The sequence below is a fragment of the Anabrus simplex genome, chromosome 14 (assembly GCF_040414725.1).
Source record: "Anabrus simplex isolate iqAnaSimp1 chromosome 14, ASM4041472v1, whole genome shotgun sequence".
Classification (NCBI taxonomy): Eukaryota; Metazoa; Arthropoda; class Insecta; order Orthoptera; family Tettigoniidae; genus Anabrus; species Anabrus simplex.
Window position 1 is genome coordinate 90,008,608 of NC_090278.1, and position 20,932 is coordinate 90,029,539.

The window sequence follows — 20,932 nt, forward strand, 5'->3', positions numbered from 1 at the left end:
TAAACAACAAGCATCGTCATCATCATTGAAATATCAGCAGATCTATTCATTTTCTTTCTATTAATCACTAGGAATGTGAGGTTGGCAACATGCGCTGTGTTATCGCAGTAGTTTCCATTAAATCAGATTTCCACGCGTTCACAAGTGAAGGGCTGAAGATGTGAACGGTCAAGGCCTACTGCGACCCGCTCCATAAGTCACCAAGCAAGCCGTGACCGGCAAAAACAACCATTTGCTGCTCTCATTTCATCTCCCTCTCTTTCAAAACAAAAAGACAATTACGAGTTCGTGTTTTATTTACTGCCTGATTTAAAGGCATCTTCAGAAACGATGACACTAGAAATTAACAGGCAAGGAAAAAAAGAGCGTAGTTTTTTACTTTTTGTTGAAAACAAACAAGAGACAGTCTATAAAACACTTTTTATTTCTCACAGGATCGTTATATTTCGGCTTTCCGAGCGGCCATTGATTTCAGTGGCCAAACATCCGGTGATGAAGACACGAATATTTAGAACATTTTCCCTCGAGATGCTTGTACAAGTCGACCACTTGCCTATGCTTTGTGTGCGAGACGTTAGGTCGTCATTTCTATGTCCAACCCTTGTCCCGTTTCTCTACGGGGTAGGGTATGAATCCTCGTAGCGTATTTTACGACAGGATGCCCTTCCTGACGTCAGAGGAATTAATGAGATGAAATCATTCACCTGATATGAAAGTAGGAATGGAGAAGGTGAAACCCGGTGCCGGCACAAATACTTCTCCTGTCGGGTAGGCTTAACGTCTCCATCCGACGGACGAACAGCGAAGTTTGACTTAACGCCTTAATGATCATGGCTACCTGTGCTATAAGAATACTTCATTTTTTGTTTTACACTTTAATATATACTTCTCCAGTACACACTTTGTGCGGAGCGAGATGTTTGCGCGGTTTGAATCTGTTTCCTGTCAATAGCACTGGAGGTGGTTTTCCACTTTCACTTTCTGGCAAATGATCGGGCATTTACACGTAGCTAGCAGATTCCTTCTAGCTCCTTAACTGAAGTTGGCGTCAGGAGGGGCATCCGGCCGTAAATCTCACAAACGGGACTAACGATGGACATTCAATACATACATTCTACGCGACATATTTTCATGAAAACTGTTCAACGTTTTTGTGTCATAGTGTAGAGATGTAATTGGTAAACTATTTCTGTTTCATGCAGAGGTCACCGCCCCCATCAAACAGCATCCCGAAGGACGAGGCCTGCAGCAGTCAAACTGTAAGTGTCCGTTAATTTCAACAATGCATGCATCATCCTCATCATCTACATTTTACAGCTGTTGGCCAGGTCTGCTTGGAACATAAGCCTCTCCATCTCCTCTTGTCTCCCCACCACTTCTCCCTCTTCACTCTTGCCCATCTTTACTCTGTACAGACTCCTCCACCCCTCTTATCCACCTGTTTCTTGGATATTTTCCTATTATCTCCTTTTCGTACATCCTCCTCGGTATCCTTTCCTCTGTCATTCTCTTGATGTGTTCATACCATCTAGGTCTAGATGCCTCTATCCTGCTGTATAGAGTCTTCTATTACTATATCTCTAACCTTCTCATTTCTCATCTTATCTATTCTTGTCACTCCTATCCTGCTTCTGAGAAATTTCATTTCACTTGCCTGTATCCTAGTCTAGTCATGGTTCTGTCTCACTACCCCCAAGTTTCTTGCTGCATACGTACGAATGGGTACGTAGTACGTCCTGTACATCACTCTTTTGCTTCTCTGACAGACATCCTTGCTCCAAAACAGGCTTCTGACACTTTTCAGGAACGCTCCGGCTCGATTATCTCCTTATCATTTCTTGCACTTTCATCTGTGATACTTCCCAGGTACTTGAAACACTGCATCGTCCTAAGCTGTTACCCTCCAAGCATTATCCCTCTCATTGGTCTCTCCTTTCTAGTTGTGATGGCGATCTCGCACTTTTTGTCATTCACTTTCATTCCATATTGTTCCACCTCATCTTCCCGTGGATCTGACTGTTCCTGGATATCCTCTTCCTTTTCTCCCCAGACTAACAAGTCAACCGCAAACATCATCACATTCGTTTTTCCTTCCCCAATTTTCCTTGCAACGTTTGTCTAACTTGTCCGTTACACACACACACACACACACACACACACACACACACACACACACACACACACACACACACACACACACACACACACACACACACACACACACACATATATATATATATACATATATATATATATATATATACACATTAATTCATTCAATAATAAGGGTACTTCTATAGGTATATTATAGTGCTCTAACTGTCATAAGTTGTGTTGTGACACTCTGAAAAAGAATGGCTTCATTCTTAACAGAACACATAGAGTTTCAATTTCATAAAATCGTTAGCGAATACATTGAACTCTAGCAGCAGACAGCAAGTGAGTTATTAGTATGTAACAAGAGGTGTGTAGCGGTCAACCACCTTGGCCCTTATCGCTGACGTGTTCACTCGTTACAACACGTCGAGTAAATCCTGTGAGAACCAAGATTTTATTTGTGACGAAGAGTCACCAGTTTTTCCATACTTCTCTATCTGGCTAACCAAGTACTTTTCAGTCTTTCACGAATTTCAAATCTTACTAATGAAAAAAAAGTTTAAAAGTATTTATTTATTCTGACCATCTCTCACTTTCCTCAGATTGACGATGTTTTAACACTTCATATTCTGCTCAACATTATTGCTCCTCTTTCCATTAAGAACATTGTTCACTTTTATTTGCTGGCTTTGTCTAATTATTCGGTTTTGATTGCTTACAGTTTCTTCTTTTCCTTGTTAGTTTTATAGCATTTGTTTCTTAGCTAGTTTATTTTGTTTAAATAGTCGGGTCATTTTTGTTTGTTTTCTTGCTTTGATTTTGTTTCCTCTGTATTCTTTGTTTACTAATTTAATTTGGATTGTTCAAGAGTTATATTTATTAGTTTTTACTTTGTTTAAAATGAGGCTATGCTACTTGCTGTCTGCTTCTAGTGTTCAATGTGTTCACTAATTGAAACTGTATGTTTTGTTTTTCACAGTCGATTCTGTCAAGTGAGGTTAATTTCCTTTGTTTCTTTGCTAGTGTATTTTAAGTTGTTTAACAGGTAGGTTACTTATTTTTGCTTTTCTGAAATGCTTGTTACGTAAATTTTATTTCTTTGTTTGTTTACTCGTTAAGCTTATTTAATAGGAAGATTTTAGTTTATATTCTCTTTGATTAAATGCTTGTCATGTTAATTTATATTGTGTTTATTTACTAGTTTCTTTTGGTGCCGGCCCCGTGGTGTAGGGGTAGCGTGCCTGCCTCTCACTCGGAGGCCCCGGGTTCGATTCCCGGCCAGATCCGGGATTTTTACCTGGACCTGAGTGCTGGTTCGAGGTCCACTCAGCCTACGTGATTAGAATTGAGGAGCTATCTGACGGTGAGGTAGCGGCCCCGGTCTAGAAAGCCAAGAATAACAGCCGAGAGGATTCGTCGTGCTGACCACGTGATCTGCAGGCCTTCGGGCTGAGCAGCGGTCGCTTGGTAGGCCAAGGCCATTCAAGGCCTGTAGTGCCAAGGGGTTTGGTTTCGTTTGGTTAGTTTCTTTTAGATTACTTCAGAGCTATCTATATATGTATTAGTGTTTACCCTGTTTGTTGCTAATTGCTAGATTGTAAATTTTTTGAACGTTCATTCTGATTTCGTTTCCTAGTAACTTCGGTTTGGCTCATATCTTTTTATTAGCTTTTACCTTGTTTGTTCAAATTATTTCTCTGTTAGTTGTATTCTTGTTTCTTATGTACTTTTGATTACATTTATTTGGTAATTTAATAGATATGTGATTACTGATATTTCAGACAAGAAAATATTGAAACTGCGACTAATATCAAGAAGAAACCAGCTATCTGCAGAATTCGTCCTGTGAGCAAACGTTCTACAACCTGGAACAAGAGTGGGAAGAGGAGCGACTCTCATAATCCAGAATCTCTACAATGCCGTCCTGTCAAATGGCAAAATGGAACACCTCCAGGATTCGACCTGCCCCGCCCATTAGGGGCCAGCTAATGAACCATGGATACTGGGCTGCCTTAGCAGGGTTGGGGACAGTTATCTGCCTTTGAATGTGCTGAGTATTCACTACAATCAGTGAATCAATCACAACTGATCCACCCGGGTGGCAAATTCACTATCAATTGTTTATCAACTTTTTTCTTAAATGATTTCAAAGAACTTGGAAATTTTAATCCAATTCCTTAGTCGTAATCCTATAAATAAATATTTGCCCCAATTTGTCCTCTTGAATTCGAACTTTATCTTCATGTTGTGGCCTGTCCTACCTTTAAAACAAAATTCACGCTTGTTCTTGTACTAATGTCATTCCACGTTTAGTCAAGCAGCTCGTATCCTTACTCGTAACACCACTCTTTTGTCAGAAATCACAAACAGTGTTGCTTCTCGTATCAAGTCATTCTGGCGAGCGTTACATACACTAGAACAGGAGTGTAGAAATTTTGTCCGGGTTGAAGAGGCAGCAAAGAACAAAATAGGCTTCTATTATCCTTGGTCTCGCTCATATTTATTTTCTATAAGATCCTGAGGTGGTTTTAAGCTTGTTCAATGACGTCACGTCATATGTCACGGGGCTTCTGCAGCAGATTTATGGTTAGGAGAAGAAAGGAGGAGCTAGGGCTTTACGTTGCGCCGACAGAGATAGGTCTTATGGCGACGATGGGATAGGAAAGGCCTAGGGGTTGGAAGGAAGCGGCCGTGGCCTTAATTAAGGTACAGCCCCAGCATTTGCCTGGTGTGAAAATGGGAAACCACGGAAAACCATTTTCAGGGCTGCCGATAGTGGGATTCGAACCTACTATCTCCCGGATGCAAGCAAACAGCCGCGCGCCTCTACGCGCACGGCCAACTCGCCCGGTAGGAGAAGAAGGAAAGTATGAAAAGACGTAAAACAAACCTCTTCAGGGGGCCGAAACTTAGGCGCCAGTAGCAAAAATCCAGTCGCCGCGGCGGCCTGGCGCCCAAGATTTTTGTACCCCTGCACTAGAACCATACTCTAATTGTGGTCATACCAATGACTTATACGCCCTCTCTTTTACATCCTTACTAAACCACCTAAATACTCTCATAACCATATGAAGAGATCTGTCTTTGAATGTCCCCTCAGATGTTATCGAGGCGACGGGCAGGAATTTGTGTTAATCCTGAAGCAGTTGAGCAGCTGAAGATTCTTGACTGTCATCAATAGGGACTGCTGAACCATTGAACGTCATGAACAGTGTTTACTTACTTCCGCTTATATTGTTCCTACCTTTAAGTGCTTTGTATAATGGCATACGAAAAATAAATAAGATAGCTGTGTTTATTACTGTTTACTTTGTTTCTCCGATTATATTACCTTTACGTAGGTCTGTTTCCAGAGTAACTTGGTAGTACGAGAGTGAAAGTAGGGCGAGTTCGGAATATCTTATTCATAAATTACAAATGACAGAGATAAAAGTAGCGTCAATGATTGCTGGTACAAGCAGGTGGGAACAATGGAAGGAGGGTGCTGGGAATGAGTGGATAAAGACTAAACTGGAATCAACCCAATGTGTAAGTATAAACCAGCTCCAGTGGTGAGCTCATGTGAGGCGAATGGAGGAGGACAAGTTGCCTAGGACAGCTATGGGATCGACTATGGAGGCTAACAGAAGTTGAAGGAATTCAAGGCGGCGATTGTTAGACTAAGTCTTTAATGATTTAAAGGTAAAACGTGTGGAATAAAGTAGACCACAAAGTTAATAGAGGATTGTTTGTAGAAACGCATAGTTAATTCACGAAAGCTTGCAGACTGAACTTTGAAAGGCATAACCGTCTATAAAGAAGGCGTATCCATGTAAATTTACTTTATACTCTTAATAACTATGTTACTCTGTTTGTTCAACGCTTGTTATGTTTTTGTTAATTATGTTACATTTTTATTATTTTTGTTTGCTAGTTTACTTTAGATTGATAGCTTTGTTTAAACGCTATGTTAATTTTATTTTTTCTCACCATGTTATGATTTCATTTATGTGTTCACTTTTGGTCGTTTAATAGCTGTGATTATTACTGCGTACTTTGTTAAGTTTGCATGTTTGATAATTTCAGTTCGACAGCAATTAACAAGCTACGCCCCTGACCAGTTGTCTAGGCGCTCGAGTGTTGTGAACACAACTCCGCTACAGTCAGTCAGTAAGTAAGGCTGTTCAAAATGCGAGAGGACCCATAAGATCTCCCAGCTTTGACTTGTAAAATCAGATTACTCGTGCCCTGACTGGCTCCTGCCAGCGTTTAGGACTGGTCTCGGGTTGTGTGTTCGATTCTTGACTGTGCCACTGAGTGCCCATGCTGTCCCAAACATTACTACAACTGGCGCGCGCGAACACACACACCACAACAACACGGATATTCCGCCAACCCTCGTCCACTTGAGTAGGACTGCCTGCATCAAGCTATTAATAACCACACGAGATCATAACATGTGCCTCACTTGGACGAGACAGAGAGGTGGTTTCTGTTCTTTGGTTCAGAGGACCCACCTTCGATTCCCCGATGATCCGGTGATTTATAATCTTCGCTTCAGAAGAAATGTAGAAACACTCGAAGTAATCTTTTTTTTTTTTGCTAGTTGTTTTACGTCGCACCGACATAGATAGGTCTTACAGCGACGATGGGACAGGAAAGGGCTAGGAGTGGGAAGGAAGCGGGCCGTGGTCTTAATTAAGATACAGCCCCAGCATTTGCCTGGTGTGAAAATGGGAAACCACGGAAAACCATTTTCAGGGCCGCCGACAGAGGGGTACGAACCTCGAAGTAATCTGACTTTACGTCTGATCTTAGAGGATCGAATTAAGAAAAACAAGCTCACGTACATGGCTTTCGTAGATCTAGTAAAGGCATTGGATAACGAGATCCTGAAGGTGATCGGGAGCAGATACCAAGAAAGGAGGATTGTTAATTATATATACAAAAATCAGTCTGCAGTGATAAGAATCGAGGGCTAAGAAAAAGCAGCAACAACCCAGGAAGCAGTGAGGCAAGGCTGCAGTTATTGCCCCCTACTTCTCAATGTTTATTTAGAACAGGCGTTAAAGCTAATCAAAGAGGAGCGGAAATCAAAACTCTGATATTTGTCGATGATGTTATTTTATCCGAGTCTTCAGAAGATCTGGAGAAATTGCTGAATGTTATGGGCACAGTCTTGGAGAGGGAGTACAAGATGAAAATAAGTCCAAAACAAAATTAATGGAGTGCAGTCGCACGAAGTCAGGCGAGGCAGGAAATATTAGATTAGTAAATGAAGTCTTACAGGAAATAGATCAATATTGTTACTTGCGTAGTAAAATAATTAACGATGGCACAAGTAAGGAGGACATAAAATGCAGACTAGCACAAACAAAGAAGCTTTCTTAAGAAAAGAAATTTGCTCACTTCGAACGTAGATACAGGAATTAGAGGAATGTTTTGAAGATTTTCGTCTGGAGCGTGGCATTGTACGGAAGTGAAACATGGATAATAACTATGTCAGAAAGAAAGCAAGAAAGAAAGAAAGAAAGAACAGACGTTTCTGAAATGTGGCGTTTCAGAAAAATGCTGAAAGTGAGATGGGTAGATCGAATCACGAATGAGGAGATACTGAATGGAAATCGTGAAAAAAGAACGATTTGGAAAAAAAAACTGACTAGAAAAAGAGATAGAATGTTAGGACACAGAACACGTTCAGTTAGTTTTTCGACAGTAAGAATATGACACTGCCCAAAATAACAGGCTGGAATTCCTACCTCCTCCAGCTTTCTTTACCATCATTAGTCCTGATATAAAAATCAACAATGTAGTGTACTTTCCAAGCTGAACCTTACAATCAAGGACGTCATGAGATGTACGAAAACAGAAGTAGGAAACGTAGCAAGTGCGTTAATAAAGACAGATTTTGATATGGAAGTGAAACGAGGGAAAACAGTCTACACGGAATTAGACGAAAGACTAGAAGAATGCTTGAAAACTATCTCCAATCTGAAAAAATTTAAATATTTAGGAGAATTGATTACAGCAAACTGTAACGGAAAGAAATTTATTGAATCGAGACTTCAGAAAATGGAGACTGCTTTTCAGTTAACAAAAAAACTCTGTCCTGGGACTGCAAAATCCACCATTATACAACAGTAATTAAACCTGAAGCTCTCTTCGTGTCTGAAACACTTAGACTCCATCATAACACACTGAAACGGTAAACAGAAGTGAAGAACGTAAAATGAGAAAAATCCTAGGACGCAGAACCAGAGGAAGAGTACATTATCCAAAGTCTAATGCAGAAATATAAGAAAACATTGCGCATGCGAAGAATCCAATTCATGAGGCACTTAAGAAGAATGGGCTCCAACAGACTGACTCACAAAATGCACACAAATGGTACAAACGGACAGAAAAAGATCTGAAAAAGCTACGATCACAAAATCTACAGGACAAAAATGAAATCTGAAAGATCATTCACACGCGGGGTTTCGAGGAAGGAGAGAATACGACTCACCAATACTCCTGGTCAATACAACGGAAAAACACTCGGTCGTTGCTTATGAAGATGGTCCTAAGCAACCCATTTGTGAAGAAGAAAAGAAGAAAGTTCAATATAGGGCGTAAGTGTAAATAATGTTTGAATAATTTAAATAGTAGCTTTTAGATTACTCTAGCCTCGACAATATTATTGACGATGCTCACAAGCGGATGTATTTTTGCCACTTTGTCATGTCATCGCTTGGATAAAGTATGATCGGACTCGGTTTCATACTTGTTGAAATTTGAAACATACACGCCTAAGAATATGTTTGATTCATAGATACGAATGGTATTGGGTGCAGTTTACAGGACACCACACATTCAATAAGGCTTTTTAAAAATATTTTTTGCTTTACGTCACACTAACATAAATAGGTCTTATGGCGACGATAGGATAGGAAAGGACTAGAAGGGAGATTGAATCGTCCGCGACCTTAATTATGAAGGTACAGCCCCAGCATTTGCCTGACATGAAACTTCGAAACTACGAAAAACCATCTTCAGGGCTGCCAACAGTGGGGTTCGAATCCACAGATGTACGGTAGGTATACGGACCCTACTGGGAGCGAATTTCACTGGGCGCAATTACAGCACATCTCCAAGAGCGCTGACAGTCTCATTACTACGTAACATTATCAACACAATTTCTCAGTGGAATCTACATTTTGGAATCTTCGCTTTCCACTGCAATGTACAAAGCAAATAATTTACACTTTTTCCTTCAGTGTAATTTATTACTGCTTCCTGATGTACCCCACAGGGGGCGATGGTCAGTTGCTGAAGTTGGCATATTAAAGACAGGAAGTGATATATTTGTCCTTATAGGGACTAATTACGGTTCGTAAATTTTTAGGATCCAGAACACTGGGAAGTCCAGTATTTGTTAGCTACTAATATATCACAGACATGTCACATTTGCATATTAGCTTGTTTCACAGGTTTTCTTGTGGGGGAGGGCCGACTTTCACGGGACCCCGTAGCCAGAAGACCGGCTCTCTTATCAGTAAACAACAGGGGGAATGTCCCACGTCGCACTACCTACGCTTACTGGAAGCAACTTTCTTCAAACTAAAAAAAAAAAAAAAAAAAAAAAAGCGAAAGAAAGCAATTTTTTTCCCCTTGGAGGATTAACGTCACACTAAATCAGGCATTCACAAACTAGTAATCGCGACTACTGTGGCACTCTCATGATGCGTGCAAAAATTGTCCTCGCGTAAATTTTAGTTAAAATCCATTTGGGCCAGTCTCTCGACATTTTCAGGAGTAATTACATAGGAAAGCTTAGGATCATGGATATGTTTCTTGTCTATGAAGACGAGAGAACTAGTACAGATTCTTTGGTTGCTCGCTTGTTACGACTTTCAGGGGGGAAGGTAATGTATCCTCTGACTCCATCCCCAGTGGAGATGAAGAGTTCCGAAGAATCGAAAGAAAAACGAGTATCTGCAAACAGAATGGTAAGGCTTATGAATTGTGAGGAAATGAAGGACATTGTAGGTTAGAATAGAAACTGTTGTCCAGCCCGCTCTTCCGCAATGAAGCAAGAGTAACACATTCTAGGGTTCTAATAGACCGTAACCACCCCTACTGTTTAGGCAGATCTCATAGCATAACCGTTGTACAGACTACTTGTTACTCGCGTCAATACGTTTGCAACCCAAAAATCCAGGCTCTATTTGTTATTTAGCAATTGGTTGTAATAATAAGAATCGTTACTTGCAATAGTTGCGGCATTCCATCTATGAAAGTTGTTCGATAATTAAAGAAGTTTCTATTCATTTATGTATAATATTTTGCAGAGCTCGAAATATAAATTTTGAAGTGGCGGTTGTTCGAATACAGTAGATACCATAATGAAGTTTCTTGTAGGCAAGCATTTCACATCGTAATGCAAACAGGGAATTATAGGCAATTTGTAGCGTACAAACAAATGGAACACTTAAAGGATGATTACTGGCTAAGGACAGTGAAAAGGATGCTGGACAGAATATGAATGGCAAGCTACTGGGGTAAAGAGATTCAGTATAAAGATAAGCAATTCAGAAAGAAAGTAATAGAGTGAAGGATATTGGGAAACACGATTATGGCAGAATGTGGAATTGAAAGGACACTGCTGGAATTTTGTAAAATCATACGAAATATAACAATAAGGGAGAAAGGCTTCCTAACAAGAGAGCTGAGAGGAATTGGGTGGTGGCTTGTGTGAATTTGTAAAAATAAGGGTCAGAGAGAGAGAGAGAGAGAGAGAAAACGAAAATCAATGTCTACTCTGTGGCGAAGAAATGGAAGAAGCTCATCTATTAGGAGTCTGTAGGGCAGCCGAAGGACATAGTAAAATATTTGGGAAGTGAATATAAAACAAAAATAGAAAGATAGATAATTCTATACAATTGCTAAAATAGTAAATAGAGTGTGGATTACACAGGGAGAAATAACTTTTTTTTTTTTTTTGCATTTTAAAAGGTTTGTGGAAAAAAGGAAATTAAAAACTTCAAAACAAATACAAACGCGAGTAATGAAGGATAAGAAGCCTACATATCCTAGAATACACGCCGTGTCGTGATTCAGCCGTTAAGGAAGGCATGTTGTTAATGGTAGGGTACTCCAAAAGACTTGTGACACACAAGTAAAGCTACTAAGGAAAGATACAATTTGTCCTAGACCATTTAGCATTGTTAACGTCTAGGACAAAGTAAATTATATTCAATGTAGTAATATTCAAATAATTGTGAGAGGAAAATGTAATGCATGTATCAAACTTTAATGATCTGCAATAAAAGAGAACTCTCTCCCTCGTTTCAGGGGATGGGAGTACTCTATTGTATTCTATAGGCAATTTGAAAGGTACATGAATCCCAGGAATGCGAGCAACGGAATTAAGCACACAAAGAGGGCAAAATCTACCAACATGATCAAATGATGCTCTGAAGTAATTTAGTAGCAACAACAGTGAAGCATTTTCTCACGAACAAAACCATTTCTGAACGACAGCGCCATTGACGTCTAAAACGCTGAATCACCGTCAACTACCGATAACGATGTTTGACAGAGACTACAGTGACTCACATCGATACCTGGGATTCAGGCACCCTGGCAAGCAGGCAAGCCCGCTCTACCGCATATCCAGACATCAAAATAGTTCCGAGATGAATTGTTTTAACAGGTGCTCATTATGGTTGTTTTAAAATGAAATACGATGAGGTATTGGTGGTAAACATCTGTTCAGTTCACCCAGAAGGAAGTCGTATTATTGGAAACAATTCTCGACCTCTGGAAAGGCGAGGGAATCAGCGAACCGCACTTCCAATGAAAATGCAGCACGTGAGCACGAATTCTTTTTAACATGAATAAGTTTCGGGTTTGAGGTCTATCTGGAATTAGCGTCATCAAATTTTCCGACACTACTGTAACCATGACAACCACCGTTCGAATGGGAGATAAAAAAACTTTCCAGTCTGTCAAACACACACAATTTCAATATAAACAGGAGGATCCGCGCTGCACCGCAGCATTCGTTATAGTTACGTCAAATAACTCTTCTTGATAAGCCTGTCGTAGTCATACTGCTTTTCTTACCCTTTTGAACGGTTTTATGGACATTTAATAAGAAGCGCGCCGCAGTTTTCAGTCAGAATTCATCCATTCTGACGTCATCATGTCCTCTGTTAGGTAAAAGTCTATCCATACATTCGCTTTTTTTTTTAATCCTTCAGTTCTTGATGAAAAGCTTGGTGTTGTGTCGTACAAAGCAATGGTATTTTAAATTGCAGTTCTTGTACATTGAACGGCTATCTTGTGAGCTCATAGGTTAGTCCCGAAGGAGCGGTTTTTTTTTTTGCTAGGCAGAGAACTTTTTTTTTTTAAGAAACAATGCCTTCACTCTTTCCAGTGCAGCTAGGTTATCCTTCGATACGTGTTGCCAGATAATAATAATAATAATAATAATAATAATAATAATAATAATAATAATAATAATAATAATAATAATAATATCGTATGGCTATTCCTTCGGATGCAGCCCTTGTAATGCAGACCCTCCGATGAGGATGGGCGGCATCTGCCATGTGTAGGGAACTGCGTGTTATTGTGGTGGAGGATAGTGTTACTGTATGTGTGGCGTGTGAGTTGCAGGGATGTTGAAGACAGCACAAACTTCCAGCCCCCGAGCCATTGCAATTAACCAATGAAGGTTAAGATCCCCGACTCGGCCGTGAGAGGCTTCAGTTGGAAAATAATTTCAACGGCAGGGATGACCACAAGTGTAAAATTATAAGGGATTTTAGCAGAAGCGATTGGAGTCAATTTTCATTCATGGCGTGAAGGGGTGGAACAGTTTGCCAGAGAGAGTGTTTGATCCTTCTCCAAAATATGTACAAATATTCAAGAGAAGAATAAACTGCAAAAAAGAAAACATATGTTAGAGGGCATTCGACCTGTGCAGGTTATTGTAAATAAATATGTTTTGTGAACCGTGTATAAATTAATTCCATCCTCTCGTCTATGGGGATTGGGGAGCCGAAGTAGGGGACTGCCTGTAGGGATGAAGTACAGTGGGGGCTTCGAGGGCCCTGGGACCGCCACGGTAGCTGTGAAGGCCCTTCAAAAAAGCTGAAAAGCGGTGGCAAAAGGAGTTCTGGTTAAGACGCAGCCGGTCGTTATGCTTGTTAGGTACCAAACTGTTAAAAAAAAAAGCAACGTAAATTTAAATCTCATAGCAGTTTTATGGTATTATTTGAAGTAATTCCACATACTGTATATGAGTTGATTATGTTTGTAAGTACAGAAGAATTTTGTAAATAATTAACTTTTATTAAGGATGAAAAATGTTAGTGTAAATTGTATAATACTGTATTTGAGGAAAATGTCTTATTTGGTTAATTTAAAATTTAGTGCTTGATAATAATGTATTTTTGTGTAACATTTGCCGCTGTGGTAGACACATCATTTGCAAATAAAGTGATTTTGATTTGATTTGAAAATACAAAATAATTATTGCAAAACATTTGTGCAGTTAATGAATAATTTAGTTGAGACCCGTTTTGTTATTATTACTGTGTATATTCTGTACAACGGAATACTAAAGAAATATTGACAAAAATGAACTTTTATCCCGACTATTTTCATAATTGTAAGGGTATTTCTATAGTTATATTTTTAACTTTGTACAATGACGATCACAGCCGTAAATAAGGGTGGGGCAACGAGGGCACCGATCCAGGGCATCAAGATGGACATATCAAAAACGGGAGAAAAAAGACTGTGCACATTGGTCGATTAATCTTTGAAGTAAAATTTTCAAATTACGGAAAACGAACATAACGTCCGTGAGGAAAGCAACGGGAAACTACTTCACTCCTCATTTCAGTGATGCCTAGGCCATCTATGCCAGCTGATGGCAGAGCTGTTGAGGGTCCCACCAGCGGAAGCGCTGACGGACTGAACATACATACAACATAACGTCCAAGTGTAATTCAAATTATTATTTAAGGCTGATCAAACATTTTCAGAGGTGATGTTATTAGGCTGTAACGATTAGCGTTTTCTCTTAACATCGCCTTATCGCCTTGGGGCGATACCAAATAAAAACTTTAAATGAAACTACGGCAACAATTTTAGAGCATCGCGCTTTTAGCTCATTTATATAGACCAATTAATACTGCCATTCTCAATCCAGTGAAGTTACGAAATATACGATAGAGCGTCTTAGAGCAATAGTTATCTACTTCGCCGCATGAACCCTAATAGAATGTAATCAGGCTGAACTTGGGACATTGTCAGGCAACCCGATTAGATAATTATACCGTTATAAGACACCCCTCATAGGTAACACATTCCATATGATGTTGAGCATTGGTTACGGCCTGACGCGGCACACCTTTAGGGAAGCCAAATGAATGCCTCATTATTCCCCTATTAGGTGGTCCTTTTAAGGAATACACAATAAATAACATAATACTTTGAAAGAAGAAATGGTGTCAATATTCCTTTCCGGAAATCAAATGATCATAAATGTCTTTCAATAAATTAAACTCTAAATATTAACGACTAATTTACACAGTTCAAAAAATTAGGGGAACGTGTTTTGTAACATGTGGTATGTGAACGTTAATTTGGTGGACTATCTGTGTCGGTGCGACGTAAAACAACTAATTTGGTGGATGGCGTTCCAGTGGTCGTACAGCATATCTTGAGTCCCTAGCTACTCAGGGTATGTCAAATCGAAGTTATACTCCATCTGTAGATGTAGCCATGCATTTAACTGTCAGGTGACCCCTCAAAACAACGTGAATAGCGGTGCGTTCGTGTGTCGTTGTGAGGTACACAGACTACTGCGGTCATTTGAGCACATTGTACGTCAAACAGCACATCCCATAAGACATCTTAACGAGGTTCACTTTGATCCAGGAAGGATGGACTTTACGTCGTGTTGCTGTGGATCTCCAATGTCTCTCCGTCAGTTATTCACCGCTTGTGAAATCGCTACAATGGGACAGCCCAGTTCACAAGGAGGGTTGGGACAAGGTCGTGGACGCATGACAACCCCACAGGATGACATATCTGACCATCTGTGCGTTGCGGCGTCGTTCAGCAACTGCCAGAGAACTGCAACAAGAGCTCAGGAGGATCACAGGAGGCGTTTGCCCGTACCCACGTCAACTGAAATTCGCCAATGGAGACCTGTGTTGTTCACAGACGAGTCCAGATTTCCCCTGACACAGTGTGAGGGATGTCAACGTGTATGGAGACGCCATGGTGAGCAGTACATGCCAAATGTTGTCCAGGAATGCGACCGATTCGGACAAAGTTCTGTGATGGTGTGGGATGGCCGTACGGATCGTGTCGTCGTCCGTGGTAATCTTACCGCTGCGGGGTACATTGAGCTGATACTGCTACAGTACGTGTTGGTCGCTGCATACGGCGTTGGCCCTGAATTCGTACTCATGCACGACAATGCCAGGGCTCATGTAGCGCGCATCACCAGAGGTGTTTTGCGAGAACTGGACATTCGAGAGAGGGAATGGCCAGCAGTGAGTCCCGACCTTAAACCCATCTAGCATGTGTGCGATAGGCTATACAGAAGTGTTCGTGGGCGTCCTGTTCCACCACAGGCTCTCCAAGACCTCGAACAGGCTCTCATTGAAGAATGGGACCTGATACCGCAACGTGACTTCCGTCGACTTATACGGAGCACACCACGTAGGTGCCAAGCTGTGATAAATGGTCGTGGAGACATACACCATACTGAAGCTCTCCAACTGCGATAAAAATCCACCCTGTAGGACTGTTATCACTTTGTTTTCGCCCCTAATTGGACATTTCCGTTTGTGTTCTGAAAATGAACGCGAATGCATCGATGTTCTTTTGTATACTTCAACGGTATAGAATAAAGGTTTAGTTGGTAATATACCTGTGTGTGAGGCAATGTTTTGTGGAGCATGGCATACGTTCAAAAACATGTTCCCCTAATTTTTTTGAACTGTGTATTTGCATCTAGCGAATCGTTTTCGAGGGACATCTGCGTGGAATTTGTAGTCGACAATGTGGGATTCAGAGCATCGAAATGGGGGAAACTGATTCCGGCCCTATGAAACTACCACGAATGAACTAATCAGTTCTCTCGAGTTTGATGAGTTCCTTCTATACGACTAAGCCATGGTCATCCATCAGTACTTCACATCACAGCCTGCACGTTTGCGTCACACATTTCGCATCACTAATTTCAGATGACCGCCAGTCATAAGACATATTTCTGTCAAAATATAAAGGTATGAAAAATCTTTACATTGCCTTTTTTGGAGAGTGTGGGCTATTATGACGTGATTGCTCAGGGCATCATATATGTCTAGCTACGCCTAAAGGTACTCCAATAAAGGCCACAGGAATAACTTAAATTAAAATAGTTTTCTTCCAAAGATTGCTGAAAATTAATTGAAAATATTTTACGAATGAACGTAAGTGAAGGGAGTCGAATGCAGTATACAGGTTTTATGCATGAGATGCGCAGGTACGGGAATTATGCAATCACATTGGGAAATAATCTCATTTATGAAGAGAAAAGAAATGAAAATACAAAATAATTATTGCAAAACACTTGTGCAGTTCATGAATAATTTACTTGAGACTCATTTTTCTTATCATTATTATCGCGGTGTCATTGTAGTTTTAACTTTTCTTGAACAAATGTTGAGTTTTAAACTAGGCCACCTAATACCTAACAAGGTTTCAGTTTTCCATGTAAAACGAACGAAGGCAAACCACTTTTGCCCACGTCTAGAAAGTTATCAGTAAAGTGGGACCAAGAGTCGAAGAATCCTTGACTGCAATTTTATTGTTGTAGACCAGATAAACATGCTCGACACTTTTTTTTATGTTTCATTATTTTTATTTTTCTCTTGAAAGCGAACCAATACCCGCCGTTAAGATTTATACGACAGCTCTTACCGACTGCTTAGAGCCGCGCTAGATAACACTACCGAGGGGTAATTAGTGGCGATAAGGTATTCAAATTATCCATGTACTGTTCGCTATGTGGCGCGACTATGAGCTTTCCAGTGAGGATATCAAGGGGTACGTCACCAATAGTCGGTCCACAATTTGAGGTAACTTGGAAGTATCTTTAGCTCCTTATCAGTCATCCTATAACCCTCAGCAGTGGGGGATTGACTGCGGATCATCTGAAAACTTGCGTCACGAAATTAGCGATACAGAATGTGTGTCGCTATGGTACATAAACAAACGTGCAGGCTGTGATGTGAAGTGTTGATCACTGAGAGACACGCTATCAAAGAGAGGTGTTAAGATGTGACCTACCTGGCAGTGATGTAAGGAACTGTTACTTAGCAACTGTACAGGCTGTGGTATAAGGTAATGTTACCTAGCAACCGTGCAGGCTATCTCATGGCTGGTTGTCATATGAAATTAGCAGCCGTTGATGGATGGCCATGACCGAGAGACATATTTATGATGATTTGATTTTCCATAGCGAAATGTAATACCATTTTTATGTAACGGGTATGTGTTTGGTTTAATTTTGTTTTCAAATTTACCCAAGTTTAATGCACTATGGTTCAACTTTCTAGCGTATTTTAAAATGACAAACTAAACATATAATGGAAGCCGTAAATTTTAATTTAATTTTTCCGAGACTTTTGAGTGACTTTGTGGCATTCAGCGCTCTTGAAGTTGCCATGTTAGAAATGAAGCTAATTTACTAAGAAATATTTTTGGTGTAGGAAACCTCTGCTCAGGCCGACATACTTTCAGCACGCTCGGCAATTCAGACAATCAATATCTCCGTTATCGCCTTCATATCAATAAACTTATGTCATTGTATGTTCACGTAACCATGGCACCTGGTCTGGAAGTAAGCTAGAATGTGATTTTTCGCAAATAATTTCGGGAATATTATAATTTCAGGTCTGTATTTTGAAATCAGGCATTGTTAGTTGTGTGACAGACCTCTCTGACAATGTTTGTCCAATATTTCATTAAATTCCGCCCTTATGTTTACACGTGATGTCGTTTCGGAAGGCTCACAGACGAACGTCTATACAGTACCGGTCAAAAGTTTAAGATCACGCAAAGAAATCACGAAATGTCATCTAGAACCTAAAATTGTGCTACTAGACCTCTGTAATTTCTTTCTGAGCTCTCACGTCTAATAGGATATACTGTACAGGGTTATTCACCTAACAGGTTACATGGAAATAACGTCTAAACCATTAACAATATCGGTATTCTATTTTCATATTCCTAAATGATACCCAACGGGTTGTAAAATAACGTGCTACTTATTCTCATAGGGTAATTAATAACTGAGATATTGATACTAACTCCATAATTTTTAATTGGAACGGCACGGATACATACGAGGTACAGCTGGCCTAAAAGTTCAACTGCGTACAAATATGTGATTATTTTCAAAATCGGACAGTTACTTTTTGAGATATCAAAAATAACAGCATGCGCGGTTTTGCGTGCCACATCAGACGGCGGGCAGTCTGGCAAGGACATGTCGCGCAAGCAGTTTCCCGGGTGTGATTTCAGCCACAGAATGGATACCAGGGATGTAAGCATATCGTACACATGTGATGGGTTTGCAAAGTGTGCATGACAGGCGAAAACATGACAGGATAGAGTGGGTTGATATTTTTAAAAGGAGTAAAATAAATACTTTTGTACCTTTGAAATAGGCCACGGCCGACGTCCTTTCCAAATCCTTCCCATTCCCATCCGTGGGAAAAAACACCCTGAGCGCAACCTTTTACACATGTATTTCCAAACATAACAAAGAAACTTTAATCTCCCTTCCCCGTTGTGTGTTCGACAGTCATACAATAACGTTGCACACCCAGGGTTTGTTACGGTACATCACATTATGTGTACGACAGTTTACAGTACATGCCTGGTATCCGTTCTGTGGCTGGAATCAATGCCAGGAAACAGCTTGCGTGCCAATACGTCCACACGTTGTCTGATGCGGCACGCAAAAGCCCAAATGCGGTTTTATTGATAACTCAAAAACTAACTGTTCGATTTTGAAAATGCTTGTACGCAGTTGAACTCAGGCTGGCTGTAAGTAGTCGTACCGATCTACTTTAAAATATGGAGTTAGTAACAATATCTCGGTTCTACAGTATATGGACTAAATCAACGAAATCAGGCGATATACAGGGTTATTCACCTGAGATATTACACGGAAATAACGTCTAAACCATTAAATATATCGGTAATTATTTTCATATTCTTAAATGATACCTAGGGGCTTGTAAAATAGTGTACTACATATACTCATGGAAGGTCACACCAAAGACACGGACATTTTGGTAATGTAATGTATATAATGTATACTATAATTGGTTGCAAGTTTCACCACTAAGACTTTTTTAGGCTTAACTATAGATGGAGGGCCATTTTAGTATAAATATAAAAATTCTGAAAATACGTGGCACCGTTTTTCTGCGTGGTTTATTTTTTCGAACCAGGGCCAAAATGGTTGATTTTTTTGCCTTTGTCATGTGTGGCCCAAGGTCTCAGGACGAGCTATCGGCGTCAAACTTATCTGCCCTGATAGTTTCATTTGTACTCTGCGGATGGCATCCAAGAACACATTTCTGTTGCCGATAGCTCACAATGAGATCTATGATAAGAACAAGAAAAAATTGACCATTTTAGCGCTAGTTTGAAAAAAATCGCACAAAAATAGGTGCCGCGTTGTTTCTGAATTTTTATATTTATACTAAAATGACCCCCAACTCTTGCTAAGTCTATTAACAGATTTGTTTTCCATTAAGATATTGAAATGATAGACGGTCTCAACACCAAACTGTGGGGCTATGAAAGATCATAATAATGCAACTTTTTAATACAATGGATCAACAGTCAGCCAGCTGTATTTTAATAAATCATATACAGATATTTCATAGATTTGGGAAAAAATGAAAGATTCTCATATTTGAATGTTTAACATTGTTGTATTGTCATTTTTCCGCAATCCGTCGGCACATAGTTCATTATAAATGAGGCCTTTGATATATATGAATTTATTAACAAACTGAAGAAGAGAATTTGTTTTCTCGAAACATGTGTTTGTATATAAGTAAATGGTAGTTTAAATAACAATGCATTTTGAATTGTATTGACTAGGCGGAACCTGGACACAATTAACTGTTATAATTAAGTCAATACGGACCATTAGTGGCCATCATGGTCAAGTTAATAGATATTACGGCATCTTAAAATTATGCATGTTTATAAGCAAATATGGAATAAAACGAACATATTTCCAATTGTTTAGCTTCTGCCGTTCTTACCAAAATGTCAAGTCCCTGCTCGGATACATTACAAAGATAGCAAGATGTGATCGGGGATACGACAAGTATCAGAAGATGAACTTCACAGCGAACACATGTTCTACGAGTGTCCTTGCGACAGCCGCCCACACCAGAACAATAAACAGTTTTAACTACCTCACTAAAACACTTCTTGACGCACTGAACACAGCACTGCTCTCCTACCGTAGTGATGTCAAAATCTAATTACATGCGACAGGTAGAGCCTCTGATGGTAGAGACCATAAATTAAATGTCTGGGCCAGTAGCGTCCCCTGCGGTTAGTCATAATAATAATAATAATAATAATAATAATAATAATAATAATATCTGAAATCTGTTACAAAGTCCACTGTTGACCCACTTATCGTTTTCTAGAAATTTCGAAGGTGAAATCAAGGGTTTTTGTATAAATTTCAAGGTGAAATCAAGGATAAGTTAGTTCCTGGTTTTCAGGATCGATCAGGAACCATACGCCCTGAAACTTAGAGGGA

General features: G+C 39.9%; 1 protein-coding gene and 1 long non-coding RNA gene across 2 annotated transcripts in view; one reads left to right on the plus strand and one right to left on the minus strand.

Annotated features, from left to right (window-relative positions):
• Positions 1-5,333, plus strand: part of LOC136885750 (uncharacterized) — a 39,326-nt gene extending 33,993 nt beyond the window's left edge. Inside the window, exons 2-3 of the long non-coding RNA XR_010861606.2 lie at positions 1,203-1,259; positions 3,879-5,333. This is a non-coding gene — a long non-coding RNA (uncharacterized lncRNA). The remainder of the gene's footprint in view (positions 1-1,202; positions 1,260-3,878) is intronic.
• The window catches only part of LOC136885658 (uncharacterized), a 220,515-nt gene that overhangs the window by 58,299 nt on the left and 141,284 nt on the right, over positions 1-20,932 (minus strand). The window lies entirely within an intron of this gene.